This window comes from Salmo salar, chromosome 18 (assembly GCF_965601325.2).
Source record: "Salmo salar chromosome 18, fSalSal1, whole genome shotgun sequence".
Lineage (NCBI taxonomy): Eukaryota > Metazoa > Chordata > Actinopteri > Salmoniformes > Salmonidae > Salmo > Salmo salar.
In genome coordinates, this window is record NC_138308.1 from 99606568 (window position 1) to 99613618 (window position 7051).

The 7051-nt window shown below is 45.6% G+C and overlaps 1 long non-coding RNA gene across 1 annotated transcript; it reads left to right on the forward strand.

Annotated features, from left to right (window-relative positions):
• Positions 1–803: 803 nt before the first annotated feature.
• Positions 804–6652, forward strand: LOC145861818 (uncharacterized). Its single transcript, XR_014381521.1, has 3 exons — positions 804–862; positions 6401–6481; positions 6593–6652. It is a non-coding gene; the product is annotated as an uncharacterized LOC145861818 (long non-coding RNA).
• The last annotated feature ends 399 nt before the right edge of the window (positions 6653–7051 follow it).

Consider the following 7051-nt stretch of genomic DNA (forward strand, 5'->3'; position numbering starts at 1 on the left):
GGCAAGCTCGCCAAATTATGTCGTGGAAAATTGTCTTAAGAATAACACTTCTTACAAGAACTTGTAAATTCAACATAGACTTTAATACAGAGTAAAAAAGCTGAGCCGGTCCGCAGACAACAACTGCCTTCCTTAGGCCCCGGCTCTGCTTTTATGCATATGCAATACATAGGTCCATCCTTTATGTAAATGAAGTAAAACCCCCTATGCATTCTGCCACCTTTTTCTTTCAACCCAATGGATAACGCCTATATCTGCTTTTAGCTCTAGAATATTGATGGCTAGACTCTCCTCATATGGATGTGAAAATAATGCCTGCATTGCATGCTTACGCTTGGCATATATTTAGTCATGGCCATACATTCAGCTTGCCTGGCCTTTGCGTGGTTCCTGCTTGGGGATGTATAGCCATCTGTTATTTCCACTCAGGGCCTGCTGCCAGTCTCCTCTTTCGCTAGCTAATGTATTTCTATTTCTTCCTTCCGTCAGCAAGTCTACCTTTCTCCCACACTAACCTCGATAATTACTCTAAACTACACAATTATCTTTGATACAAAGACAAAGAATTGCTCAAATCAAACAAATCAAACCGTTGTAATGTAAAGAGATGTAATATTACCTGCGGAGCGGGGTGCAGCACGACTACTCGCTCCAAACCCGGAAGCTGAGACAATGGTACACACACACACACACACACACACACACACACACACACACACACACACACACACACACACACACACACACACACACACACACAGTACAGTGTCTTTATTTCTTTAACACATTGTCTCGTCTCCTCCAGAGAAGTCTCCAGGAGCTGATCCAGTCTACTCTGCAGTGAAGACCTCCAACACCACAGGTACTGTAGTACTGTATAACACTATAACACCACAGGTACTGTAGTACTGTATAACACTATAACACCACAGGTACTGTAATACTGTATAACACTCCAACACCACAGGTACTGTAATACTGTATAACACTCCAACACCACAGGTACTGTAATTGTCATATGCGTCGTAATGATTGGACCAAACTGCAACCTCCCCCCATGGAGGTGGCTCTGGCTCCGGCCTAAATCCCCACTCTAACCTGTCCACCCCTGCTGAAGGCTCAGGGCTGTAGCCCAACGCTGAAGGCTCTGGGCTGAGGGGCGACTCTGGCTGCGCCGGACTGGCAGGGGACTCTGGCTGCGCCGGACTGGCGGGCGACTCTGGCTGCGCCGGACTGGAGGGCGACTCTGGCTGCGCCGGACTGGAGGGCGACTCTGGCTGCGCCGGACTGGAGGGCGACTCTGGCTGCGCCGGACTGGAGGGCGACTCTGGCTGCGCCGGACTGGAGGGCGACTCTGGCTGCGCCGGACTGGAGGGCGACTCTGGCTGCGCCGGACTGGAGGGCGACTCTGGCTGCGCCGGACTGGAGGGCGACTCTGGCTGCGCCGGACTGGAGGGCGACTCTGGCTGCGCCGGACTGGAGGGCGACTCTGGCTGCGCTGGACTGGCGGCCGTCTCTGTCGGTTCCGGACTGTGGGCCGTCGCCGGAAGCACTGGACGGGGAACTGTCGCCAGAAGCTCTAGACGGGGCACTGTCGCCGGAAGCTCTAGACGGGGCACTGTCGCCGGAAGCTCTAGACGGGGCACTGTCGCCGGAAGCTCTAGATGGGGCACTGTCGCCGGAAGCTCTAGACGGGAAACTGTTGCCGGAAGCTCTAGACGGGGACTGCGCACTGAAGGCCTGATGTGTGGGACTGGCTTTGGAGGCGCCAGACTAGTGACACGCACCACAGGGCTAGTGCGAAGAGCAGGAACAGGACGTACTGGACTGGGCAGGCGCACTAAAGGCCTGGTGCGTGGGGCTGACTTTGGAGGCGCCAGACTAGGGACGCGCACCACAGGGCTAGTGCGAGGAGCAGGAACTGGATACACGGGGCCTTGACTACGCACTGGAGGTCTGGAGCGCACAACCTGCACAACCTGTCCTGGCTGGATTTTTTCTGTAGCCCGCCACGGGCGGAGTACTGGCACAGGGCGAACTGGGCTGTGCTGAGGCAAGATGGCTGCCGTGCGTAGAGCAGGCGCAGGGTAGCCTGGGCCCAGGAGATGCACTGGTGGCCAGATGTATTATGCAGGCATACTTCTCCCTGGCTGGATGCCCACTCTAGCACTGCACCTGCGGTGGGCTGGTATCGCTCGCACCGGACTGTGTGCGAGACCTTGCACTATTGCCTGACCTAGCCAATCTTCCCTTGTCCCCCCCCAATTTTTTGGGGGGGGCTGCCTCTCAGGCTTCCTTGCCAGCCGTGTTCCCGCATAACGTTCCCGGTCCTCTCCAGCCTTCCTCCATGGTCCTTCTCCAGCCAGTATCTCCTCCCAGGTCCATGACTCCTTATACTCCTCCTGCTGCTCCTTCCTCCGCTGCTTGGTCCTCTTATGGTGGGTGGTTCTGTCATATGCGTCGTAATGATCGGACCAAACTGCAGCGGGGATGTGAATCATCTTCTTGATTTATTAAAGAAATGTACACTGAACAAAAGTATGACGAAAAACAGTCCTGTAAGGTACATAGACTATACATGGAACAACCACCCACAAACACAAGAGAAAATAAACCCACTTAACCTGTTACGGTTAGGGGGCAGTATTTACACGGCCGGATAAAAAACATACCCGATTTAATCTGGTTACTAATCCTACCCAGTAACTACAATATGCATATACTTATTATATATGGATAGAAAACACCCTAAAGTTTCTAAAACTGTTTGAATTGTGTCTGTGAGTATAACAGAACTCATATGGCAGGCAAAACCTGAGAAATTCCTTTATTGACCATTAATTGGCTTTCTTTGACATCTCTTCCAAAAACAAAGGATCTCTGCGGTAACGTGACACTTCCCACGGCTCCAATAGGCTCTCAGAGCCTGGGAAAAAACAGAATGTCGTCATTGCAGCCCCAGGCTGAAACACATTATCGCCTTTCTCAAGTGGCCGATCAGGGGACAGTGGGCTTTAGGCGCGTGCACTGGCCGCCCCCGTCTTTGTGTTTTTCCCTCTGTTTGCCGAAACGTAGATTCCCGGTCGGAATATTATCGCTTTTTTACGAGAAAAATTGCATAAAAATTGATTTTAAACAGCGGTCGACATGCTTCGAAGTACGGTAATGGAATATTTAGAATTTTTTTGTCACGAAATGCGCCATGCGTGCGACCGTGATTTACCATTCGGATAGTGTCTAGAACGCACGAACAAAACAGAGGATGTTTGGACATAACGATGGATTATTTGGGACTAAACCAACATTTGTTATTGAAGTAGAAGTCCTGGGAGTGCATTCTGACGAAGACAGCAAAGGTAATAACATTTTTGTTATAGTAAATCTGATTTTGGTGAAGGCTAAACTTGCCGGGTGTCTAAATAGCTAGCCCGTGATGGCTGGGCTATGTACTTAGAATATTGCAAAATGTGCTTTCACCGAAAAGCTATTTTAAAATCGGACATATCGAGTGCATAGAGGAGTTCTGTATCTATAATTCTTAAAATAATTCTTATGCTTTTTGTGAACGTTTATCGTGAGTAATTTAGTAAATTGTTAGTAAATTCCCCGGAAGTTTGCGGGGGGTATGCTAGTTCTGAACGTCACACGCCAATGTAAAAAGCTGGTTTTTGATATAAATATGAACTTGATTGAACAAAACATGCATGTATTGTATAACATAATGTCCTAGGGTTGTCATCTGATGAAGATCATCAAAGGTGAGTGCTGCATTTAGCTGTCTTCTGGGTTTTTGTGACATTATATGCTAGCTTGAAAAATGGGTGTCTGATTATTTCTGTCTGGGTATTCTGCTGACATAATCTAATGTTTTGCTTTCGTTGTAAAGCCTTTTTGAAATCGGACAGTGTGGTTAGATTAACGAGAGTCGTGTCTTTAAAATGCTGTAAAATAGTCATATGTTTGAGAAATTGAAGTAATAGGATTTCTAAGGTTTTTGAATAACGCGCCACAGGATTCGACTGGCTGTTATGTAGGTGGGACGAATTCGAGAGAGAGGTTAAATATGGCCTCTAATTAGAAGCAACGACAACCAGCTGCTTCTAATTGGCGGTCGTTCCCAAAACTAACATAGAAATTGAAAAACTAGAAAACCCACATAGAAATAGAAAACATAGAACATAAACCAAAAACCCCGAAACACACAAAACAAACACCCCCTGCCACGCCCTGACCAAACTACAATAACAAATAACCCCTTTTACTGGTCAGGACGTGACAGTAATACTGTATAACACTATAACACCACAGGTACTGTAATACTGTATAACACTATAACAGCACAGGTACTGTAATACTGTATAACACTATAACACCACAGGTACTGTAATACTGTATAACACTATAACACCACAGGTACTGTAATACTGTATAACACTGTAACACCACAGGTACTGCAATACTGTATAACACTGTAACACCACAGGTACTGTAATACTGTATAACACTATAACACCACAGGTACTGTAATGCTGTATAACCTCTCTAGGCTAGGCGGGACGAATTTGTCCCACCTACGTAACAGCCACTGCAAGCCTGTGGCGCGATTTTCAAAACGTTAAAAATCCTATTACTTCAATTTCTCAAACATATGACTATTTTACAGCATTTTAAAGACACGACTCTCGTTAATCTAACCACACTGTCCGATTTCAAAAAGGCTTTACAACGAAAACAAAACATTAGATTATGTCAGCAGAGTACCAAGCCAGAAATAATCAGAAACCCATTTTTCAAGCCAGCATATAATGTCACCAAAACCCAGAAGACAGCTAAATGCAGCACTCACCTTTGATGATCTTCATCAGATGACAACCCTAGGACATTATGTTATACAATACATGCATGTTTTGTTCAATCAAGTTCATATTTATATAAAAAACCAGCTTTTTACATTAGCATGTGACGTTCAGAACTAGCATACCCCCCGCAAACTTCCGGGGAATTCGCTAACATTTTACTAAATTACTCACGATAAACGTTCACAAAAAGCATAACAATTATTTTAAGAATTATAGATACAGACCTCCTCTATGCACTCGATATGTCCGATTTTAAAATAGCTTTTTGGTGAAAGCACATTTTGCAATATTCTAAGTACATAGCCCAGGCATCACGGGCTCGCTATTTAGACACCCGGCAAGTTTAGCACTCACCATAATCATATTTACTATTATAAAAGTTTGATTACCTTTTGTTGTCTTCGTCAGAATGCACACCCAGAACTGCTACTTCAATAACAAATGTTGGTTTGGTCCAAAATAATCCATCGTTATATCCGAATAGCGGCGTTTTGTTAGTGCGTTCCAGACACTATCCGAAATAGTAAAGAAGTGTCACGCGCATGGCGCAATTCGTGACAATAAAATTCTAAGTATTCCATTACCGTACTTCGAAGCATGTCAACCGCTGTTTAAAATCAATTTTTACGACATTTTTCTCGTAGAAAAGCGATAATATTCCGACAGGGAATCTCCTTTTCGGCAAACAGAGGAAAAAATCCCAAAGGCGGGGGCGGTCGGGGTCACGAGCATAAGCCCAGTGTCCCTTGATCGGCCACTTGAGAAAGGCGATAATGTGTTTCAGCCTGGGGCTGGAATGACGACATTCTGTTTTTTCCCGGGCTCTGAGCGCCTATGGACGACGTGGGAAGCGTCACGTTAGAGCAGAGATCCTTAGTAAATGATAGAGATGGAAAAGAAGTTCAAGAAATGGTCAGACAGGCCACTTCCTGTAAAGGAATCTCTCAGGTTTTGGGCTGCCATTTGAGTTCTGTTATACTCACAGACACCATTCAAACAGTTTTAGAAAATTTACGGTGTTTTCTATCCATATGTAATAAGTATATGCATATTCTAGTTACTGGGTAGGAGTGGTAACCAGATTAAATCGGGTATGTTTTTTATCCAGCCGTGTCAATACTGCCCCCTATCCTAAACAGGATAACACTATAACACCACAGGTACTATAATACTGTATAACACTATAACACCACAGGTACTGTAATATTGTATAACACTGTAACACCACAGGTACTGTAATACTGTACAACACTCAGGCTATCCTCTGTCAGCTGGTCCAATCTGTGTTAATATCCTCTCTCTCTCTCCTGTGTTTAGTTCCAGGTGGATCTGGTCCAGTCTGTGTTAATATCCTCTCTCTCTCTCCTGTGTTTAGTTCCAGGTGGATCTGGTCCAGTCTGTGTTAATGTCCTCTCTCTCCTGTGTTTAGTTCCAGGTGGATCTGGTCCAGTCTGTGTTAATATCCTCTCTCTCTCCTGTGTTTAGTTCCAGGTGGATCTGGTCCAGTCTGTGTTAATATCCTCTCTCTCTCCTGTGTTTAGTTCCAGGTGGATCTGGTCCAGGTGATGTGACCTATGCTGACATCAACCACACAGAGAAGAGACAACACAACAGGAGGAGAGGTAGGAAGAAGGGAGAGGCCAACAACACTCCCCTCATCTTTCTGAAGTAAATAATGTTTTTTTCGTGTTTTTAACGTCACTAGTTGTGACCTGCTTATGTGTTTCTTTCAGAGAACGTCGTTCCAGACCCTGTCTTCTCAGCAATGAAGACAGACAGACAGAGATACAGGTCAGAAGGTTGCTCCAGACAGACAGACAGACACACAGACACGCCCTGGCCATAGAGAGGTTTTTGTTCTCTATTTTGGTTAGGCCAGGGTGTGACTAGGGTGGTTACTTTCTGTTTAGATGATGTTCCTGACAGAACTGTTTGACTGTCGTTCGTTTTCTTGGTTTGTTTAACCTCTATGGGCTAGGTGGGACGCTAGCGTCCCCCCCGTGGTGCACTCCATCAACAGCAGGTGCATTTCAAGAGCGGCAAATTTGAATCCAAATAAATGTCAAAATTCAAATTTTTCAAACATACAACTATTTTACACCCTGTGAAAGATAAACATCTCCTTAATCTAACCACGTTTTACGATTTCAAAAAGGTTTTACGGCGAAAGCATAAATTTAGAGTATGTTAGG